Here is a 13,830-nt window from a genome sequence, read left to right as displayed (position 1 = left end):
AGGCCTTGAAGCCAGCTGTCAACTAGCTGCATTCTTATGGCAGGGTGAAGGTAGCAGGATTCTGAGACAGGAGGTTCCCAGGTTACCACTCTACTGGACCTGGAGATACCCTCCAGGTCTGCATTGTTAACTTGCGTCTCAGAAGCCTCTGGCAAACGTCTCTGGTGAAGACGTGCGAAACTCACTGTGCAGGCAGTGTGGAACTGTGAGGGACTGAGGGTGAGCTCAACTCTCAGAAGTAAGATGTTTTTGGACAAGGCGTTCAACTACATACTCACGTATGGAACTTAGTATGTAGCACCAGTCTACCCCAGGAATTACTAGGAAATCGCTTGATTGAGCTTGGAGGCACTCGTCTTGTGTGCCGGGAGATTCCAGTTACCTCTCCCAACACTTGCGTCAAGCAGCGAGCCTAGGCCTTTTGGAAGCGAAAGGTAGCGGCAGGCAGGATGTAGGGTTACAGGCCATAAGCTCAACTCTCAGAAGTGTGTATGCATGGGAGGCAGATGTCTGCTACCCACTCGGACATGGGAGTTGGAACCTAGCTACACTCCTATTGAAGAAGGATGTTGGAAATCGCTGTATTCAACTCAGATACACGGGAGTTCAGGCCCAATGCTTACACATGCTTTTCCCGCAACCCATCCCAGCCACTAACATAAGGAGGTTAGCAGGTACGTCTACAGTCAGGCAGGATGCGGGAGGGTTCTGCCCTGTCCTCAGCTCTCACAGGGAAGCTTGCCTAGAAGCCAGCTCTCAACTAGCTGCATTCTTATGACAGTGTGAAGGTAGCAGTATTCTGAGTAAGGAGGTTCCCAGATTACCACTCTACTGCACCTGGAGATACCGTCCAGGTGTGCATTGTTAACTTGCGTCTCAGAAGCCTCTGGCAAAAGTCTCTGGTGAAGACGTGGGAAACTCACTCTGCAGGCAGTGTGGAACTGTGAGGGACTGAGGGTGAGCTCAACTCTCAGCAGTAAGATGATTTTGGACAAGGCGTTCAGCTACCTTCTCACATATGGAACTTAGTATGTAGCACCAGTCTACCCCAGGAATTACTGGGAAATCGCTGGATTGAGCTTGGTGGCACTAGTCTTGTGTGCCGGGAGATTCCAGTTACCTCTCCCAACACTTCGGTAAAGCAGCGAGCCTAGGCCTTTTGGAAGCGAAAGGTAGCTGCAGGCAGGAGGTAGGCTTACAGGCCATAAGCTCAACTCTCAGAAGTGTGTATACATGGGAGGCAGATGTCTGCTACCCACTCGGACATGCGAGTGGGAACCTAGCTACACTCTGATGAAGAAGGACTTTGGAAATCGCTGTATTCAACTCAGATACACGTGGGTTCAGGCACAACGATTCCACATGCTTTTCTCACAACGTTTCCCTGCCACTAACATGAGGACGTTAGCAGCTCCTTCTACAGTCAAGCAGGATGCGGGAGGGTTGTGCCCTGTCCTTAGCTCTCACAGGGAAGCAGGCCTTGAAGCCAGCTGTCAACTAGCTGCATTCTTATGGCAGGGTGAAGGTAGCAGTATTCTGAGACAGGAGGTTCCCAGGTTACCACTCTACTGGACCTGGAGATACCCTCCAGGTCTGCATTGTTAACTTGCGTCTCAGAAGCCTCTGGCAAACGTCTCTGGTGAAGATGTGCGAAACTCACTCTGCAGGCAGTGTGGAACTGTGAGGGACTGAGGGTGAGCTCAACTCTCAGAAGTAAGATGTTTTTGGACAAGGCGTTCAACTACATACTCACGTATGGAACTTAGTATGTAGCACCAGTCTACCCCAGGAATTACTAGGAAATCGCTTGATTGAGCTTGGAGGCACTCGTCTTGTGTGCCGGGAGATTCCAGTTACCTCTCCCAACACTTGCGTCAAGCAGCGAGCCTAGGCCTTTTGGAAGCGAAAGGTAGCGGCAGGCAGGATGTAGGGTTACAGGCCATAAGCTCAACTCTCAGAAGTGTGTATGCATGGGAGGCAGATGTCTGCTACCCACTCGGACATGGGAGTTGGAACCTAGCTACACTCCTATTGAAGAAGGATGTTGGAAATCGCTGTATTCAACTCAGATACACGGGAGTTCAGGCCCAATGCTTACACATGCTTTTCCCGCAACCCATCCCAGCCACTAACAGAAGGAGGTTAGCAGGTACGTCTACAGTCAGGCAGGATGCGGGAGGGTTCTGCCCTGTCCTCAGCTCTCACAGGGAAGCTTGCCTAGAAGCCAGCTCTCAACTAGCTGCATTCTTATGACAGTGTGAAGGTAGCAGTATTCTGAGTAAGGAGGTTCCCAGATTACCACTCTACTGCACCTGGAGATACCGTCCAGGTGTGCATTGTTAACTTGCGTCTCAGAAGCCTCTGGCAAAAGTCTCTGGTGAAGACGTGGGAAACTCACTCTGCAGGCAGTGTGGAACTGTGAGGGACTGAGGGTGAGCTCAACTCTCAGCAGTAAGATGATTTTGGACAAGGCGTTCAGCTACCTTCTCACATATGGAACTTAGTATGTAGCACCAGTCTACCCCAGGAATTACTGGGAAATCGCTGGATTGAGCTTGGTGGCACTAGTCTTGTGTGCCGGGAGATTCCAGTTACCTCTCCCAACACTTGCGTCAAGCAGCGAGCCTAGGCCTTTTGGAAGCGAAAGGTAGCTGCAGGCAGGAGGTAGGCTTACAGGCCATAAGCTCAACTCTCAGAAGTGTGTATACATGGGAGGCAGATGTCTGCTACCCACTCGGACATGCGAGTGGGAACCTAGCTACACTCTGATGAAGAAGGACTTTGGAAATCGCTGTATTCAACTCAGATACACGTGGGTTCAGGCACAACGATTCCACATGCTTTTCTCACAACGTTTCCCTGCCACTAACATGAGGACGTTAGCAGCGCCTTCTACAGTCAAGCAGGATGCGGGAGGGTTGTGCCCTGTCCTTAGCTCTCACAGGGAAGCAGGCCTTGAAGCCAGCTGTCAACTAGCTGCATTCTTATGGCAGGGTGAAGGTAGCAGTATTCTGAGACAGGAGGTTCCCAGGTTACCACTCTACTGGACCTGGAGATACCCTCCAGGTCTGCATTGTTAACTTGCGTCTCAGAAGCCTCTGGCAAACGTCTCTGGTGAAGACGTGCGAAACTCACTGTGTAGGCAGTGTGGAACTGTGAGGGACTGAGGGTGAGCTCAACTCTGAGAAGTAAGATGTTTTTGGACAAGGCGTTCAACTACATACTCACGTATGGAACTTAGTATGTAGCACCAGTCTACCCCAGGAATTACTGGGAAATCGCTGGATTGAGCTTGGTGGCACTAGTCTTGTGTGCCGGGAGATTCCAGTTACCTCTCCCAACACTTGCGTCAAGCAGCGAGCCTAGGCCTTTTGGAAGCGAAAGGTAGCGGCAGGCAGGATGTAGGGTTACAGGCCATAAGCTCAACTCTCAGAAGTGTGTATGCATGGGAGGCAGATGTCTGCTACCCACTCGGACATGGGAGTTGGAACCTAGCTACACTCCTATTGAAGAAGGATGTTGGAAATCGCTGTATTCAACTCAGATACACGGGAGTTCAGGCCCAATGCTTACACATGCTTTTCCCGCAACCCATCCCAGCCACTAACATAAGGAGGTTAGCAGGTACGTCTACAGTCAGGCAGGATGCGGGAGGGTTCTGCCCTGTCCTCAGCTCTCACAGGGAAGCTTGCCTAGAAGCCAGCTCTCAACTAGCTGCATTCTTATGACAGTGTGAAGGTAGCAGTATTCTGAGTAAGGAGGTTCCCAGATTACCACTCTACTGCACCTGGAGATACCGTCCAGGTGTGCATTGTTAACTTGCGTCTCAGAAGCCTCTGGCAAACGTCTCTGGTGAAGACGTGGGAAACTCACTCTGCAGGCAGTGTGGAACTGTGAGGGACTGAGGGTGAGCTCAACTCTCAGCAGTAAGATGATTTTGGACAAGGCGTTCAGCTACCTTCTCACATATGGAACTTAGTATGTAGCACCAGTCTACCCCAGGAATTACTGGGAAATCGCTGGATTGAGCTTGGTGGCACTAGTCTTGTGTGCCGGGAGATTCCAGTTACCTCTCCCAACACTTGCGTCAAGCAGCGAGCCTAGGCCTTTTGGAAGCGAAAGGTAGCTGCAGGCAGGAGGTAGGCTTACAGGCCATAAGCTCAACTCTCAGAAGTGTGTATACATGGGAGGCAGATGTCTGCTACCCACTCGGACATGCGAGTGGGAACCTAGCTACACTCTGATGAAGAAGGACTTTGGAAATCGCTGTATTCAACTCAGATACACGTGGGTTCAGGCACAACGATTCCACATGCTTTTCTCACAACGTTTCCCTGCCACTAACATGAGGACGTTAGCAGCTCCTTCTACAGTCAAGCAGGATGCGGGAGGGTTGTGCCTTGTCCTTAGCTCTCACAGGGAAGCAGGCCTTGAAGCCAGCTGTCAACTAGCTGCATTCTTATGGCAGGGTGAAGGTAGCAGGATTCTGAGACAGGAGGTTCCCAGGTTACCACTCTACTGGACCTGGAGATACCCTCCAGGTCTGCATTGTTAACTTGCGTCTCAGAAGCCTCTGGCAAACGTCTCTGGTGAAGACGTGCGAAACTCACTCTGCAGGCAGTGTGGAACTGTGAGGGACTGAGGGTGAGCTCAACTCTCAGAAGTAAGATGTTTTTGGACAAGGCGTTCAACTACATACTCACGTATGGAACTTAGTATGTAGCACCAGTCTACCCCAGGAATTACTAGGAAATCGCTTGATTGAGCTTGGAGGCACTCGTCTTGTGTGCCGGGAGATTCCAGTTACCTCTCCCAACACTTGCGTCAAGCAGCGAGCCTAGGCCTTTTGGAAGCGAAAGGTAGCGGCAGGCAGGATGTAGGGTTACAGGCCATAAGCTCAACTCTCAGAAGTGTGTATGCATGGGAGGCAGATGTCTGCTACCCACTCGGACATGGGAGTTGGAACCTAGCTACACTCCTATTGAAGAAGGATGTTGGAAATCGCTGTATTCAACTCAGATACACGGGAGTTCAGGCCCAATGCTTACACATGCTTTTCCCGCAACCCATCCCAGCCACTAACATAAGGAGGTTAGCAGGTACGTCTACAGTCAGGCAGGATGCGGGAGGGTTCTGCCCTGTCCTCAGCTCTCACAGGGAAGCTTGCCTAGAAGCCAGCTCTCAACTAGCTGCATTCTTATGACAGTGTGAAGGTAGCAGTATTCTGAGTAAGGAGGTTCCCAGATTACCACTCTACTGCACCTGGAGATACGGTCCAGGTGTGCATTGTTAACTTGCGTCTCAGAAGCCTCTGGCAAAAGTCTCTGGTGAAGACGTGGGATACTCACTCTGCAGGCAGTGTGGAACTGTGAGGGACTGAGGGTGAGCTCAACTCTCAGCAGTAAGATGATTTTGGACAAGGCGTTCAGCTTCCTTCTCACATATGGAACTTAGTATGTAGCACCAGTCTACCCCAGGAATTACTGGGAAATCGCTGGATTGAGCTTGGTGGCACTAGTCTTGTGTGCCGGGAGATTCCAGTTACCTCTCCCAACACTTGCGTCAAGCAGCGAGCCTAGGCCTTTTGGAAGCGAAAGGTAGCTGCAGGCAGGAGGTAGGCTTACAGGCCATAAGCTCAACTCTCAGAAGTGTGTATACATGGGAGGCAGATGTCTGCTACCCACTCGGACATGCGAGTGGGAACCTAGCTACACTCTGATGAAGAAGGACTTTGGAAATCGCTGTATTCAACTCAGATACACGTGGGTTCAGGCACAACGATTCCACATGCTTTTCTCACAACGTTTCCCTGCCACTAACATGAGGACGTTAGCAGCTCCTTCTACAGTCAAGCAGGATGCGGGAGGGTTGTGCCCTGTCCTTAGCTCTCACAGGGAAGCAGGCCTTGAAGCCAGCTGTCAACTAGCTGCATTCTTATGGCAGGGTGAAGGTAGCAGGATTCTGAGACAGGAGGTTCCCAGGTTACCACTCTACTGGACCTGGAGATACCCTCCAGGTCTGCATTGTTAACTTGCGTCTCAGAAGCCTCTGGCAAACGTCTCTGGTGAAGACGTGCGAAACTCACTCTGCAGGCAGTGTGGAACTGTGAGGGACTGAGGGTGAGCTCAACTCTCAGAAGTAAGATGTTTTTGGACAAGGCGTTCAACTACATACTCACGTATGGAACTTAGTATGTAGCACCAGTCTACCCCAGGAATTACTAGGAAATCGCTTGATTGAGCTTGGAGGCACTCGTCTTGTGTGCCGGGAGATTCCAGTTACCTCTCCCAACACTTGCGTCAAGCAGCGAGCCTAGGCCTTTTGGAAGCGAAAGGTAGCGGCAGGCAGGATGTAGGGTTACAGGCCATAAGCTCAACTCTCAGAAGTGTGTATGCATGGGAGGCAGATGTCTGCTACCCACTCGGACATGGGAGTTGGAACCTAGCTACACTCCTATTGAAGAAGGATGTTGGAAATCGCTGTATTCAACTCAGATACACGGGAGTTCAGGCCCAATGCTTACACATGCTTTTCCCGCAACCCATCCCAGCCACTAACATAAGGAGGTTAGCAGGTACGTCTACAGTCAGGCAGGATGCGGGAGGGTTCTGCCCTGTCCTCAGCTCTCACAGGGAAGCTTGCCTAGAAGCCAGCTCTCAACTAGCTGCATTCTTATGACAGTGTGAAGGTAGCAGTATTCTGAGTAAGGAGGTTCCCAGATTACCACTCTACTGCACCTGGAGATACCGTCCAGGTGTGCATTGTTAACTTGCGTCTCAGAAGCCTCTGGCAAAAGTCTCTGGTGAAGACGTGGGAAACTCACTCTGCAGGCAGTGTGGAACTGTGAGGGACTGAGGGTGAGCTCAACTCTCAGCAGTAAGATGATTTTGGACAAGGCGTTCAGCTACCTTCTCACCTATGGAACTTAGTATGTAGCACCAGTCTACCCCAGGAATTACTAGGAAATCGCTTGATTGAGCTTGGAGGCACTCGTCTTGTGTGCCGGGAGATTCCAGTTACCTCTCCCAACACTTGCGTCAAGCAGCGAGCCTAGGCCTTTTGGAAGCGAAAGGTAGCGGCAGGCAGGATGTAGGGTTACAGGCCATAAGCTCAACTCTCAGAAGTGTGTATGCATGGGAGGCAGATGTCTGCTACCCACTCGGACATGGGAGTTGGAACCTAGCTACACTCCTATTGAAGAAGGATGTTGGAAATCGCTGTATTCAACTCAGATACACGGGAGTTCAGGCCCAATGCTTACACATGCTTTTCCCGCAACCCATCCCAGCCACTAACATAAGGAGGTTAGCAGGTACGTCTACAGTCAGGCAGGATGCGGGAGGGTTCTGCCCTGTCCTCAGCTCTCACAGGGAAGCTTGCCTAGAAGCCAGCTCTCAACTAGCTGCATTCTTATGACAGTGTGAAGGTAGCAGTATTCTGAGTAAGGAGGTTCCCAGATTACCACTCTACTGCACCTGGAGATACCGTCCAGGTGTGCATTGTTAACTTGCGTCTCAGAAGCCTCTGGCAAAAGTCTCTGGTGAAGACGTGGGAAACTCACTCTGCAGGCAGTGTGGAACTGTGAGGGACTGAGGGTGAGCTCAACTCTCAGCAGTAAGATGATTTTGGACAAGGCGTTCAGCTACCTTCTCACATATGGAACTTAGTATGTAGCACCAGTCTACCCCAGGAATTACTGGGAAATCGCTGGATTGAGCTTGGTGGCACTAGTCTTGTGTGCCGGGAGATTCCAGTTACCTCTCCCAACACTTGCGTCAAGCAGCGAGCCTAGGCCTTTTGGAAGCGAAAGGTAGCTGCAGGCAGGAGGTAGGCTTACAGGCCATAAGCTCAACTCTCAGAAGTGTGTATACATGGGAGGCAGATGTCTGCTACCCACTCGGACATGCGAGTGGGAACCTAGCTACACTCTGATGAAGAAGGACTTTGGAAATCGCTGTATTCAACTCAGATACACGTGGGTTCAGGCACAACGATTCCACATGCTTTTCTCACAACGTTTCCCTGCCACTAACATGAGGACGTTAGCAGCTCCTTCTACAGTCAAGCAGGATGCGGGAGGGTTGTGCCCTGTCCTTAGCTCTCACAGGGAAGCAGGCCTTGAAGCCAGCTGTCAACTAGCTGCATTCTTATGGCAGGGTGAAGGTAGCAGTATTCTGAGACAGGAGGTTCCCAGGTTACCACTCTACTGGACCTGGAGATACCCTCCAGGTCTGCATTGTTAACTTGCGTCTCAGAAGCCTCTGGCAAAAGTCTCTGGTGAAGACGTGCGAAACTCACTGTGCAGGCAGTGTGGAACTGTGAGGGACTGAGGGTGAGCTCAACTCTGAGAAGTAAGATGTTTTTGGACAAGGCGTTCAACTACATACTCACGTATGGTACTTAGTATGTAGCACCAGTCTACCCCAGGAATTACTAGGAAATCGCTGGATTGAGCTTGGTGGCACTCGTCTTGTGTGCCGGGAGATTCCAGTTACCTCTCCCAACACTTCGGTGAAGCAGCGAGCCTAGGCCTTTTGGAAGCGAAAGGTAGCTGCAGGCAGGAGGTAGGCTTACAGGCCATAAGCTCAACTCTCAGAAGTGTGTATACATGGGAGGCAGATGTCTGCTACCCACTCGGACATGCGAGTGGGAACCTAGCTACACTCTGATGAAGAAGGACTTTGGAAATCGCTGTATTCAACTCAGATACACGTGGGTTCAGGCACAACGATTCCACATGCTTTTCTCACAACGTTTCCCTGCCACTAACATGAGGACGTTAGCAGCTCCTTCTACAGTCAAGCAGGATGCGGGAGGGTTGTGCCCTGTCCTTAGCTCTCACAGGGAAGCAGGCCTTGAAGCCAGCTGTCAACTAGCTGCATTCTTATGGCAGGGTGAAGGTAGCAGTATTCTGAGACAGGAGGTTCCCAGGTTACCACTCTACTGGACCTGGAGATACCCTCCAGGTCTGCATTGTTAACTTGCGTCTCAGAAGCCTCTGGCAAACGTCTCTGGTGAAGACGTGCGAAACTCACTCTGCAGGCAGTGTGGAACTGTGAGGGACTGAGGGTGAGCTCAACTCTCAGAAGTAAGATGTTTTTGGACAAGGCGTTCAACTACATACTCACGTATGGAACTTAGTATGTAGCACCAGTCTACCCCAGGAATTACTAGGAAATCGCTTGATTGAGCTTGGAGGCACTCGTCTTGTGTGCCGGGAGATTCCAGTTACCTCTCCCAACACTTGCGTCAAGCAGCGAGCCTAGGCCTTTTGGAAGCGAAAGGTAGCGGCAGGCAGGATGTAGGGTTACAGGCCATAAGCTCAACTCTCAGAAGTGTGTATGCATGGGAGGCAGATGTCTGCTACCCACTCGGACATGGGAGTTGGAACCTAGCTACACTCCTATTGAAGAAGGATGTTGGAAATCGCTGTATTCAACTCAGATACACGGGAGTTCAGGCCCAATGCTTACACATGCTTTTCCCGCAACCCATCCCAGCCACTAACATAAGGAGGTTAGCAGGTACGTCTACAGTCAGGCAGGATGCGGGAGGGTTCTGCCCTGTCCTCAGCTCTCACAGGGAAGCTTGCCTAGAAGCCAGCTCTCAACTAGCTGCATTCTTATGACAGTGTGAAGGTAGCAGTATTCTGAGTAAGGAGGTTCCCAGATTACCACTCTACTGCACCTGGAGATACCGTCCAGGTGTGCATTGTTAACTTGCGTCTCAGAAGCCTCTGGCAAAAGTCTCTGGTGAAGACGTGGGAAACTCACTCTGCAGGCAGTGTGGAACTGTGAGGGACTGAGGGTGAGCTCAACTCTCAGCAGTAAGATGATTTTGGACAAGGCGTTCAGCTACCTTCTCACATATGGAACTTAGTATGTAGCACCAGTCTACCCCAGGAATTACTGGGAAATCGCTGGATTGAGCTTGGTGGCACTAGTCTTGTGTGCCGGGAGATTCCAGTTACCTCTCCCAACACTTGCGTCAAGCAGCGAGCCTAGGCCTTTTGGAAGCTAAAGGTAGTGGCAGGCAGGATGTAGGGTTACAGGCCATAAGCTCAACTCTCAGAAGTGTGTATGCATGGGAGGCAGATGTCTGCTACCCACTCGGACATGCGATAGGGAACCTAGCTACACTCTGATGAAGAAGGACTTTGGAAATCGCTGTATTCAACTCAGATACACGTGGGTTCAGGCACAACGATTCCACATGCTTTTCTCACAACGTTTCCCTGCCACTAACATGAGGACGTTAGCAGCGCCTTCTACAGTCAAGCAGGATGCGGGAGGCTTGTGCCCTGTCCTTAGCTCTCACAGGGAAGCAGGCCTTGAAGCCAGCTGTCAACTAGCTGCATTCTTATGGCAGGGTGAAGGTAGCAGGATTCTGAGACAGGAGGTTCCCAGGTTACCACTCTACTGGACCTGGAGATACCCTCCAGGTCTGCATTGTTAACTTGCGTCTCAGAAGCCTCTGGCAAACGTCTCTGGTGAAGACGTGCGAAACTCACTGTGCAGGCAGTGTGGAACTGTGAGGGACTGAGGGTGAGCTCAACTCTCAGAAGTAAGATGTTTTTGGACAAGGCGTTCAACTACATACTCACGTATGGAACTTAGTATGTAGCACCAGTCTACCCCAGGAATTACTAGGAAATCGCTTGATTGAGCTTGGAGGCACTCGTCTTGTGTGCCGGGAGATTCCAGTTACCTCTCCCAACACTTGCGTCAAGCAGCGAGCCTAGGCCTTTTGGAAGCGAAAGGTAGCGGCAGGCAGGATGTAGGGTTACAGGCCATAAGCTCAACTCTCAGAAGTGTGTATGCATGGGAGGCAGATGTCTGCTACCCACTCGGACATGGGAGTTGGAACCTAGCTACACTCCTATTGAAGAAGGATGTTGGAAATCGCTGTATTCAACTCAGATACACGGGAGTTCAGGCCCAATGGTTACACATGCTTTTCCCGCAACCCATCCCAGCCACTAACATAAGGAGGTTAGCAGGTACGTCTACAGTCAGGCAGGATGCGGGAGGGTTCTGCCCTGTCCTCAGCTCTCACAGGGAAGCTTGCCTATAAGCCAGCTCTCAACTAGCTGCATTCTTATGACAGTGTGAAGGTAGCAGTATTCTGAGACAGGAGGTTCCCAGATTACCACTCTACTGCACCTGGAGATACCGTCCAGGTGTGCATTGTTAACGTGCGTCTCAGAAGCCTCTGGCAAAAGTCTCTGGTGAAGACGTGGGAAACTCACTCTGCAGGCAGTGTGGAACTGTGAGGGACTGAGGGTGAGCTCAACTCTCAGCAGTAAGATGATTTTGGACAAGGCGTTCAGCTACCTTCTCACATATGGAACTTAGTATGTAGCACCAGTCTACCCCAGGAATTACTGGGAAATCGCTGGATTGAGCTTGGTGGCACTAGTCTTGTGTGCCGGGAGATTCCAGTTACCTCTCCCAACACTTGCGTCAAGCAGCGAGCCTAGGCCTTTTGGAAGCGAAAGGTAGCGGCAGGCAGGATGTAGGGTTACAGGCCATAAGCTCAACTCTCAGAAGTGTGTATGCATGGGAGGCAGATGTCTGCTACCCACTCGGACATGGGAGTTGGAACCTAGCTACACTCCTATTGAAGAAGGATGTTGGAAATCGCTGTATTCAACTCAGATACACGGGAGTTCAGGCCCAATGCTTACACATGCTTTTCCCGCAACCCATCCCAGCCACTAACATAAGGAGGTTAGCAGGTACGTCTACAGTCAGGCAGGATGCGGGAGGGTTCTGCCCTGTCCTCAGCTCTCACAGGGAAGCTTGCCTAGAAGCCAGCTCTCAACTAGCTGCATTCTTATGACAGTGTGAAGGTACCAGTATTCTGAGTAAGGAGGTTCCCAGATTACCACTCTACTGCACCTGGAGATACCGTCCAGGTGTGCATTGTTAACTTGCGTCTCAGAAGCCTCTGGCAAAAGTCTCTGGTGAAGACGTGGGAAACTCACTCTGCAGGCAGTGTGGAACTGTGAGGGACTGAGGGTGAGCTCAACTCTCAGCAGTAAGATGATTTTGGACAAGGCGTTCAGCTACCTTCTCACATATGGAACTTAGTATGTAGCACCAGTCTACCCCAGGAATTACTGGGAAATCGCTGGATTGAGCTTGGTGGCACTCGTCTTGTGTGCCGGGAGATTCCAGTTACCTCTCCCAACACTTGCGTCAAGCAGCGAGCCTAGGCCTTTTGGAAGCGAAAGGTAGCTGCAGGCAGGAGGTAGGCTTACAGGCCATAAGCTCAACTCTCAGAAGTGTGTATACATGGGAGGCAGATGTCTGCTACCCACTCGGACATGCGAGTGGGAACCTAGCTACACTCTGATGAAGAAGGACTTTGGAAATCGCTGTATTCAACTCAGATACACGTGGGTTCAGGCCCAACGATTCCACATGCTTTTCTCACAACGTTTCCCTGCCACTAACATGAGGACGTTAGCAGCTCCTTCTACACTCAAGCAGGATGCGGGAGGGTTGTGCCCTGTCCTTAGCTCTCACAGGGAAGCAGGCCTTGAAGCCAGCTGTCAACTAGCTGCATTCTTATGGCAGGGTGAAGGTAGCAGTATTCTGAGACAGGAGGTTCCCAGGTTACCACTCTACTGGACCTGGAGATACCCTCCAGGTCTGCATTGTTAACTTGCGTCTCAGAAGCCTCTGGCAAACGTCTCTGGTGAAGACGTGCGAAACTCACTCTGCAGGCAGTGTGGAACTGTGAGGGACTGAGGGTGAGCTCAACTCTCAGAAGTAAGATGTTTTTGGACAAGGCGTTCAACTACATACTCACGTATGGAACTTAGTATGTAGCACCAGTCTACCCCAGGAATTACTAGGAAATCGCTTGATTGAGCTTGGAGGCACTCGTCTTGTGTGCCGGGAGATTCCAGTTACCTCTCCCAACACTTGCGTCAAGCAGCGAGCCTAGGCCTTTTGGAAGCGAAAGGTAGCGGCAGGCAGGATGTAGGGTTACAGGCCATAAGCTCAACTCTCAGAAGTGTGTATGCATGGGAGGCAGATGTCTGCTACCCACTCGGACATGGGAGTTGGAACCTAGCTACACTCCTATTGAAGAAGGATGTTGAAAATCGCTGTATTCAACTCAGATACACGGGAGTTCAGGCCCAATGCTTACACATGCTTTTCCCGCAACCCATCCCAGCCACTAACATAAGGAGGTTAGCAGGTACGTCTACAGTCAGGCAGGATGCGGGAGGGTTCTGCCCTGTCCTCAGCTCTCACAGGGAAGCTTGCCTAGAAGCCAGCTCTCAACTAGCTGCATTCTTATGACAGTGTGAAGGTAGCAGTATTCTGAGTAAGGAGGTTCCCAGATTACCACTCTACTGCACCTGGAGATACCGTCCAGGTGTGCATTGTTAACTTGCGTCTCAGAAGCCTCTGGCAAAAGTCTCTGGTGAAGACGTGGGAAACTCACTCTGCAGGCAGTGTGGAACTGTGAGGGACTGAGGGTGAGCTCAACTCTCAGCAGTAAGATGATTTTGGACAAGGCGTTCAGCTACCTTCTCACATATGGAACTTAGTATGTAGCACCAGTCTACCCCAGGAATTACTGGGAAATCGCTGGATTGAGCTTGGTGGCACTAGTCTTGTGTGCCGGGAGATTCCAGTTACCTCTCCCAACACTTGCGTCAAGCAGCGAGCCTAGGCCTTTTGGAAGCGAAAGGTAGCTGCAGGCAGGAGGTAGGCTTACAGGCCATAAGCTCAACTCTCAGAAGTGTGTATACATGGGAGGCAGATGTCTGCTACCCACTCGGACATGCGAGTGGGAACCTAGCTACACTCT

The sequence above is a fragment of the Canis aureus genome, chromosome 25 (assembly GCF_053574225.1).
Source record: "Canis aureus isolate CA01 chromosome 25, VMU_Caureus_v.1.0, whole genome shotgun sequence".
Classification (NCBI taxonomy): Eukaryota; Metazoa; Chordata; class Mammalia; order Carnivora; family Canidae; genus Canis; species Canis aureus.
Note: the sequence above shows the minus strand (reverse complement) of the source record.